Here is a 10,424-nt window from a genome sequence, read left to right on the forward strand (position 1 = left end):
CTTTCTGGAAACTAGGTAAAGGTTTTGGAATGATCGCTAGTGTTTTGACACTTGCATATATAAATTAGCTTAAATCACTTATTTTGATAGAGTAAGGTGTTGGAAATAGTCCAAGTGTGAATCAAAGTGTCACATTGGATAGAATAGACAAAGTTAAACATAATATAAGAATAAAGACCCATAACACCATTGTCTTAAGGTTTTGAGATAAAAGTGGTATCAAATACCTTATGTGTAAAACTAATGTCCTATAAATATAGAACCACAATCTCAATGACTATAACCATATATGAAAAAATATAACCCATCATAAGATTATCCTCTCTTAAAAGGTTGCTAAAAATTTTTACTCTTGTAATATAAAATGTGTAAATTGGAAGAATTTGATTTGGATGAATATTGTTCCACCAGTTAAAACTTTATTTCTTTAAAATTATTATATACATAGAACAAACTAACTTATATACATAGTCATAGAAAAAAAAATGAACTAAATTTTTCATTCAATCCTCATTCAACAAATGCACATGATTATCTTATAACATGCATTTATCCATGACAACATGATTTACTTTCATAATACTAGTGAAAACATATACACGGTGTGAATATGTGTTCATTTTCTTTTATCATAAAAAAAACTAACAGAATTATTATTATTATAATTATAAAAGTAAATATAAATAAATTTTACAATTTGATAATTATTTTAGTTTAAAATATAATTAAATTTAAAAAAGGTTAAATTTAAAACACAATTACTTAAAGGATAAAATTTGAAAAAAATATTTACACTAGAGAAGAAAATTCTTGGTAAAGATACATGGTTGAATATGTATGGGATATCATATATTTCACTACAAAAAAGTTTTTAAATAATGATCAATTTTAGTGACCAAAAATATATTTTGAGATCAATTTAGAGACTAATTTCCTAAAAAGAGATTAATTTCTTTATTAGTCAAAATTTTGGTAGCCAATTTAAATGACTAATTTAAATATCAATTTAGAATAGAAACTATTTTAGTTATAAATTTAAAAATTAATTATAACTTTTTAAACATAATAATAAAAATATTTAGTTACCAATAATTTTTAATTTATAAATTAATCATTATAATAATTAATTATTTTTAATTACTATAAAATTTGGTATGTAAAAATTTTCTTGTATTATTTGTCATGAGATAGGTTCTATTGGAGCACATCATAATAAATTTAATTGTTATTGGATTGGAAGTTTAATACATTTTTAAGTACACCCATTCACCCGTGTTGTTATCTGTTGTCTTGACACGAAAGCATGCACAATCTGAGTAATATAAGGTAGTGACTAATATTGGAAGTTTAAGTATTTTATCTATCTTTTAGATATGTTTGCTTTTTAATTTAAATTTATGAATTTTCTTATCATTTTAAAAAATGATATTGTTAATATTTCTTTTAAGTTTTAATTTAACAAAAAATTCTAATACATTTAAATAAATGCAAATTTACAATATTAACTTAAATAATTATTTAAATTATAATTTGAATTTTAAATTTTTATTGTTAAATAATTGTATCATTATTAAAAAAAATTAAAAGTTTTTATTTTAAATTAAAAAATTTCATTACACAAAAAAAAGTTCTCAAAAATACTATATTACTTAACAAATAAAAAAATTGTAATATATTATTTTATTAATAAATTACATGGCAATTCAATTTAATATATAATTTGATACGTTACATAATTAACTCAACAAATTTATTAGAGTTATTATAATATATTATAAGTTTGTAAAATTTTATTGGAAATCATGTTACTTTTAAAAAAAAAAATTCATCAAACTCTGATAGTCAACAATAAAGATTTTTTTTTTTTGGAAAAATATTGGGAAAAATATGTATTTAAAAAAATTATTGAAAACTGTAGTACTTTGAAGAAAATTTCTATTTATTAAACTATGTAAGGTGATGAAAGATTATTGAAAATTATTTGCAGAAAAATATGTATTTAAAAAAATTATTGAAAACTGTAGTACTTTGAAGAAAATTTCTATTTATTAAACTATGTAAGGTGATGAAAGAAAATAAAAGAAATTTATTTGCAAGTAAATTAAAAGTTTACTACCCATCCAGGTCATGTAGATCACCTAACACGGATTATTTTTTTATACTTTACTTAATGTACTGATATTTATCAAAAGAAATGCATAATTTCCAAACCAATCTAAACTGTGAACGAAATTTAAGCAGTCACATCATTATATTTGAAAACAAAATAAGTAGAAAGACTTAGGCTTTGTTCACTTGCAAAGATGGATTTGAGGGAGAGGGAGATGATGGATTTGGATGAATTTGAGAGTAAATGGTGTGTTGTTTTTTTGAAGCGATTTAAAGGTGATTAGGAGTGAATTTAGTAGTAAAGTTTATGAGAGTTAGTGAGTGATTTGATTGATATGATAGATTAAAAAAAAAAAATAATATATTTAAAGGAGAGTTTACCATTTTGCCCTTATGTAAAAAATAGTATAAATTTGTGTTTGTATGAGTTTAATAAATTTTTAAATTTTGTATTTAATGATACACTTTAAATAAATAATTTACAAAAATTAATAAGATAAATTATTTATACTCATAGTATTGAAATAAATTTTATCAAGCAATTGTGAAATTCATTTGATTTGAAAGTTAAAAATTAGTATGGAATCTGTTGCTCTTTTTTCTGAATGCAGCTACTTTTTTTCTGAGAGAATCTCACTAGCCGCTGAACCTCTACTGTACATGCAAAACACGTGAAACATTTATGACGAGGGTAAATGCGTCTTTTATTACCACTCTCCTTCAAATCTTTGGTTCAGAAGCGGGATGCCAAAATCCATGAATCCCTCAAATCCTCTCACATACCTGCCTTCAAATCATACCAAGCGAACACCGCAAATCACCGCTGATCCATCTCTCCATTTCCGTTGCAACAGTAAATACATGGAAGCGAACACAGCCTTAGGGTGTGTGATGGAATGGATATGGGGAGAGTATGAAGATGAATTTGTGTAGATTTGGGTAGATGAATTTTTGTGTTTTTTTGAATGGATTTAGAGGGTGAAGTGAGTGGATTTGAAGATAAGTTTTATGAAAATTAGTGAAAGATTTGATTGATGTGATAGATAAAAAAAATTGTAAAAATAAATAGAATTAAAAAGTTACCAAGATACCCTTAATAAAAAAGAGAATGATTTTGTAATTTGATGTTATAAAAATAATTATAATTAATTAATATGAATTAAAAAATATTAAAATCATATAATATTTTAAAATAAAAAACTTTATGAATGTAAAAAAAATTATAAAATTAATAATCATAATAGATGAAATATAATAATTATTATCTACTCTTGATATAAAAATATATTAAATAATTTTTAAATTAATTAAAAATATTACATTTTAAAAACAATCATTTAAATAACTAATAAAAATTAATACAGAAATAAATTATTATATTATTATAATTACTTTTAAATAATAATAATTATTTAAAATTATTAGTTAATAAGTATTATTATTATATATTGTTAATAATTTATTTGACATATAATATTAATTATTATATTTTATATATAAAAATTATTATTTATTATCATAAATATATATTATTAATTTTAATAATTATTATACATCATAAAATATTATTTATTATTATTATTTTAATATATATTTTAATTATAATCTAAGAATAATATATTTTATAATTATTAATATTTGAAATATTATGAAAGAAAAAAAATATAAGTGACGTTTAAAATTGTAAAATTATCTATTATATTTGCAAATCATCGCATTTCAGTGTGGACGGAGGTTTTGTTGAATCTAACAAATATGTCTTTACATATACTTTTAAATGACTGCAACGGAACATGAAAATGAATGACAATCCATCTGCATAAATCAGTGGATTTGTAAAATCCGCTCAAACAAACACTACCTTAATGCTTCTGCCTTATATAACCAATCATTCATGCTTCTGCCTTTCACACTTTCACAACTTAGAATAAGCTGATAACAGTTGAGGATCTCTGTTTTATGCTGTGTTCATTTCATGGAACCATTTTATGCACTCCTCTTGCTTCTCATGCATGCTGCAGGACCCATTATTGGGTTGAACAATAGCGCAGAAATAAAGTGCATAGAGAGGGAGAGACAGGCACTTCTTAACTTCAAACATGGCCTCATAGATGCCTATGGCATGCTGTCTACATGGAGGGATGATGAAAACAGTACAGATTGTTGCAAATGAAAATTGTTACTGAGATCCAGATACCTTATACGCTTAAGGTATCTGGATCTCAGTAACAATTTTCTCGACGGGGAACTCCCTTATCGACTTGCGAATCTGTCACAGTTGAGACATCTTGATCTTAGTCAAAATTCATTATCTGGAGCACTCCCTTTCCAGGTTGGGAATCTTCCTTTCTTGCACACTCTTAGACTTCCTGGCAATTTTGATGTCAAACCTAAGGATGCAAAGTGGTTGTCTAATCTCAGTTCCCTAACACATCTTGCCTTCAATGGTTTACATAACCCTGATTGGTTGCAAATGATTCATAGTCCAAAGCTAAAAGAGTTGATCCTAGTTGATTGTGCTCTTTCAGATACCCATATTCAATCTCTGTTTTATTCACCTTCCAACTTTTCCAGTTCTCTTACCATCCTTGATCTTTCTTCTAATATACTCACATTCTCAACATTTCAACTGCTGTCAAACTTTAGCCTTAATCTTCAAGAGCTTTATCTTTCTCATAATAACATTGTTTTGTCATCTACTGTCTACTCAAACTTTCCTTCTCTTGTCACCCTTGACCTTTCTTATAATAATATGACATCATTGGTCTTTCAAGGTAGTTTCAATTTCAGTTTAAAACTTCAAAATCTTTATTTGCGAAATTGTAGTCTAAGGGATGATAACTTTCTCATCTCAGCTATTTCAATTACGAATTCTTCATCTTCTCTTACCTCGCTTGATCTCTACTCAAATATGTTGAAATCATCATCCATATTTTACTGGCTCTTCAACTCCACTACCAATCTTCGTACGCTTGAAATTTATCATAACATGTTGGAAGGTCCCATTCCAGATGGATTTGGGAAAGTAATGAACTCTCTTGAAGTTTTAGACCTCTCTGATAATAAACTGCAAGGCCAGATTCCATCTTTCTTCGGAAACATGTGCGCTTTGCAGAGTTTGGACCTCTCAAATAACAAGTTGAGTGGGAACATTTCTAGCTTCTTTCAAAACTCTTCATGGTGCAACAAACAAGTGTTTCGGAGTTTGTTCTTATCTGATAACCAGATTACCGGCATTCTACCTATAAGCATTGGATTGCTATCTGAATTGGAGTACTTGTTCTTGGATGGAAATTGCTTGGAGGGTGACTTCACTGAATCGCATCTTTCCAGTTTTTCCAAATTAGGGTACTTATCTTTGTCAAATAACTCTCTGTTTCTAAAAATAGTCCCTAATTGGGTTCCTCCTTTTCAATTTATATACTTAGAACTAAGATCTTGCAAGTTGGACCCCACCTTTCCTAGTTGGCTCCAGACTCAAGGTTCCTTATTTTATCTGGATATTTCTGAGAATAGGCTTACTGGTTCAGTACCAAAATGGTTTTGGAACAACTTGCATGATGTGTTATATTTGGATATGTCGAAGAATAATCTCAGTGGTGCAATTCTTAATAACATATCATTGAAGCTTTTCAATAGACCGTCCATATTTCTGAATTCAAATAATTTTGAAGGCCAAATTCCGCAATTTTTACTACAAGCTTCAGACCTAACGCTTTCTCACAATAAATTTTCAGATTTGTTTTCATTCGTATGTGACCAACGCACATATGCAATGGCCACTTTGGATTTATCAAACAATGAATTGAGGGGACAACTCCCAGACTGTTGGAAATCTGTAAATCTGTTATTGTTTCTTGATTTAAGCAACAATAAATTGTCAGGGAAGATTCCTGTGTCCATGGGCAGCCTTGTTAAATTGGAAGTCTTGGTTTTACGAAACAATAACCTAATGGGCGAATTAGTTTCCACTTTGAAGAATTGCAGCAATTTAATTATGTTGGATGTGGCTGAAAATATGTTTTCTGGCCCAATACCATCATGAATAGGAGAAAGTATGCAACAATTGATAATCTTGAACATGCGAGGGAATCACTTCTCTGGACATCTTCCTATTCAACTCTGTTATTTGAAGCACATTGAATTCTTGGATCTTTCGAGAAATATGTTATCAAAAGGAATTCCATCATGCTTAAACAATTTGACTGCAATGACCGAAAAGAACATCAACACAAGTGACACTCTAAATCGTATATATCGGGTGAATACCAGTACTTATCTTGAAATTTATGGCCTTAATAGTGACGAACAATACAACCTTAACATAAGCTTTATGTGGAAAGGTGTGGAACAGGGGTTCAAGAATCCAGAGTTACAGCTTAAGAGCATTGATATTTCAAGTAATAATTTAACTGGTGAAATACCGAAGGAGATTGGATATTTGGTTGGGCTAGTTTCTCTGAATTTATCCAGAAATAATCTGAGAGGAGAAATTCCTTGTGGGATTGGGAGTTTAAGATCACTAGAATTCCTTGATTTATCAAGAAATCATTTCAGTGGAAAAATTCCTTCTTCTCTTTCTGACATTGACGGTCTGGGCAAACTAGACTTGTCACACAACTCTCTTTCAGGAAGAATTCCAGGGGGAAGACACTTTGAAACCTTCGATGGCTCTAGTTTTGAAGGAAACATTGATCTTTGTGGTGTACAACTCAAAAAAAGTTGTCCTGGAGATCAAACAATAAAAAAGATTTCAAAAGCTGAAGCAATCAATGATGATGAAGATAGTGGTTTCTATGAGGCATTATACATGAGCATGGGGATTGGATACTTCACTGGATTTTGGAGCTTAGTAGGGCCAATGCTACTTTGGCGTTCTTGGAGAAATGCTTATCTGAGATTCCTAAATAAATTGACAGAAAGTATATATGATCAGTTGTATTGAATGTGCGTCAAAAAGGTATGCTTGTTTCTCCTTTTTCAAATTCACGATTTATCTCCTGCCTTAGGTTGAATGTCTTATGTTATAGGCATAAAAATATGAAGTCCCTGAGCCAGAACATCCAATATGTCATCTCCTCCGTTGTCCCCATTTAACCTGATGTTTTAGTATTAATCCGATATGAATAATTTCTCCTTTAATATTATTAAGAATAATTTAAATATCTTAATGACGATACATAGTTTGTTCATAAAATATACTCAATAGCAAATAAATAGATACAATTAGATAAAGACTTATAAGATGATAGATTTTTTAATCAATTTGGGTTTATTTGCTTTTCAAGTATCGGGGTTACTTTTTTAAAAAATTACCAAAAGAATTAAGTCGTTCCAACAAGGCACGACTTCATTATCAATAAGTTATTTCCATCATTGACCATTTCTTATAAAGTCGTTGTACATAGAACGACTTCAATATTAATGTTGAAGTCATATTATTCAAGAACAACTTTCATCATGATTAATATAATTAATCACTTATGCTTATACTAAAAGTAGTGTATTGGTTGGACGAATTTTTTAAAAAACAAAATTACACTGAAATTGTTTAAGGATTAGAAGACTTCTACTATAAGCATTTTCGTATTTTTATTGTTTTAGTTTTACGGAAGTCGTGAAGTTATTAAATGACTTCAATTTTTCCAAAACTCTTTTAATGCTTTTCAATTTTTATATAATCACCTTTTTCTTATTTTTAAATATTTGTTTAAATTAATAATAAATAAATAGGATACAATTGGAGGGAGACTAATAAGAAGATACCATCAACCGTGAAATCTAACACTACATATCCCAGTCTCATGCTCATAACTTAAAGGCTGAACATAAAGTTTGTTTACGATTTTTCACTACATATATCACAACTCATTTATTTTAAGGTTAAATCATTTCGTCCGTTTTTATTTTTATAGTGAAATTTTAAATAGGTTCATTTCTTTCACGTATCTCAATTTCACTCTTATTTTGAAAAATGTGATACAATCAGATTATCTATGTTAGTAATGTATTAACAACATTATAAAGGTAACACGTGTTAGTAATGTATTAACAACATTATAAAGTAACACATGTAATTTTGAGATTTTTTTTTATTTTTCTAGTTTTGATTTTTTTTTTTAATTTTTTGAAAAAAAATTGACACGTGTCAAGTTGACGTCGAGTCACGGGGCAGTGATAGTGTGATGTGGCAGTAACCAAATACCATTGCTTTAGTCTTAGTTTGATTCTTTCATTTTTATTTTGTCTCAATTCAGTCACAATTTTTTTTAAAAAATTGAACAATTTTGTCTCCTTCAAATTGAAATCAAATTTAATTTTTATATTACTATCATACAAACATTTTTATTAAAATTTACATTTTTATTAAATATTTTTAACAAAATTAAGTTTATTTATATTTATATTTTACATTGAATTTTATTTAAAATTATTTTAAAGTTGTTAACATAAAGTAATAATAGAAAAAAATTCAAATTAAATTCATCTAACAAATATGCTAAATTTTCTTGTTGTTTGTTCTCTTCTTTTGCAATGATCACCTATATAGTATGCGTAGAGGAGGAAGCGGGTGGTGGTGTGCTTGTGGAGGAAGATGATGTTTTTGTCTTCATGCTATCATTTACTTTTGTATTGTTTTATGTTATATATCTTAGATTCCTAGAATTATAGTTTTTAGCATATGTCTTGTTGTTATGGTTATACTTTTGGATAACTGTAATAGAAATTTATAGCTTATTAAACATATGATATTTTATTTTAGTAGAATTACTCTAGTAAGATGTACTAATGGCTTAGGAGCATAAGTGGATTTTATAAGAGAGAACACTAGAATATTTTAATAATAAAAGGTTAAGCTATATAAAGGTTTCTAATAAGGAAAGTTCACTTTTATAAAAAAAAAACCACTTTCTCTCTAAGTTCTCTCTACCTTCTCTCTTTGATTATGACTCCAATCTTCATTTGTTTGAAGATCAAGAATCGTAGGAGTGTTCATGGCGAAAATTTATAGGCAATAATCTAATTAAAGAGTTGAACAAAGTAAGTTCTAATTTTACCCTCTTTCAAGCATTTTAGCACTTGGGTCGTATGTGAGTCTTAGAGCTACAATGTGACTCAAGGTTGCTCTTAGTGAATCTTTGTTGCTCTTTGATCATGATGCTATACTTAAAACTTTAATAGGGTTTGTTAATGTATTACATCTAGTATCCATAAACCAAGAGGAGGGGGGATGTAAATTGGTTTTTCAAAAAAATTATTCTTTTTAATACTGAAAAACAATTTCTTCAATTTTTGAATTAATTAACAATGTTCTTTGTTGATGCTGTGAAATGAGATTTTTGCAAGTTACAAGATATATGAAATAGATATAGGGATAAAAGGAAACACCCAAATTTGTACTGCTTCGATTCTAACGAATCTACATCCAATTTTCTTTCTAAGCAACCTTAACTAGAAGATTTCCACTATATCAAAGATTTTACAAGATCAAGAACTTGATAACCTATCAAGACCCACACTATGATGCAATGCACACACAATTGCATAAGCACTATCACCTACGTAGTGATAACATAATAAGGAATTTAGAAATGCACAAAATAAAAGAAACGAGTACAACTAAAGTGTAGTTGTTACAAGACAACCCTATTGCCAAGCAAGAAGACTTAAGATCAAATCCATCTTGATTAATTCTTGATAAACCTCTAAAAACCCAGTAAATTCTCTCCAAGAATGCAAAAACTCTTCTATCTCAATAATCCAGTGCTTAGATTTCAAAAACATATATTTAAAATGTGAATGAAGCTGGTTTTTAAAGGCAATTGTGTTCACTGATGACATTAATCAATTATGAAAATAGCAAAATGTATTAATGTTCTTTAGCTTTCAAAAACTTGTTAGTGTGTTCTATTTTAATTGATTATATTTGTGAATGGATTGATTAATACAACTCAATGACAAATATGTTTTTGAGATGAAACTTTTTTGTGCCAAAATTGATCTTAATTGATTATGCTAAGATTAATTTGACTTTAAGACATTTTGGTTGGCTTAGACCATTATCTAGGCTCAATTTACTTATTTGGACTTAGTTAATAGAAAGGCATCATAAAAACCCAAAGACTTGGACAACTTGGAGATCTACAACTCCCCCTTTCAATAGGGTTTGATGGGTTGTTTAAGTGATCCTGTGTGTAGAGATCTAGAGAACAATAGTGTGAGAAAGGGGTTTTTCTTGTCTTAGGTAAGGGAATCTAAAGTAAAAGGGCTTATTTTACTAAGAATTATGTCAATTTCATACAAGATAAGTGTTA

The 10,424-nt window shown here is 28.2% G+C and overlaps 1 pseudogene; it reads left to right on the top strand.

Moving 5' to 3' along the window:
• Window positions 1-4,501: 4,501 nt before the first annotated feature.
• On the top strand, window positions 4,502-7,054 carry LOC146887177 (receptor-like protein EIX2; annotated as a pseudogene).
• The last annotated feature ends 3,370 nt before the right edge of the window (window positions 7,055-10,424 follow it).

This window comes from Vigna unguiculata, chromosome 4 (genome assembly GCF_037176805.1).
Source record: "Vigna unguiculata cultivar grain cowpea cultivar isolate G323 ecotype 2 chromosome 4, ASM3717680v1, whole genome shotgun sequence".
NCBI classification, from domain to species: Eukaryota; Viridiplantae; Streptophyta; class Magnoliopsida; order Fabales; family Fabaceae; genus Vigna; species Vigna unguiculata.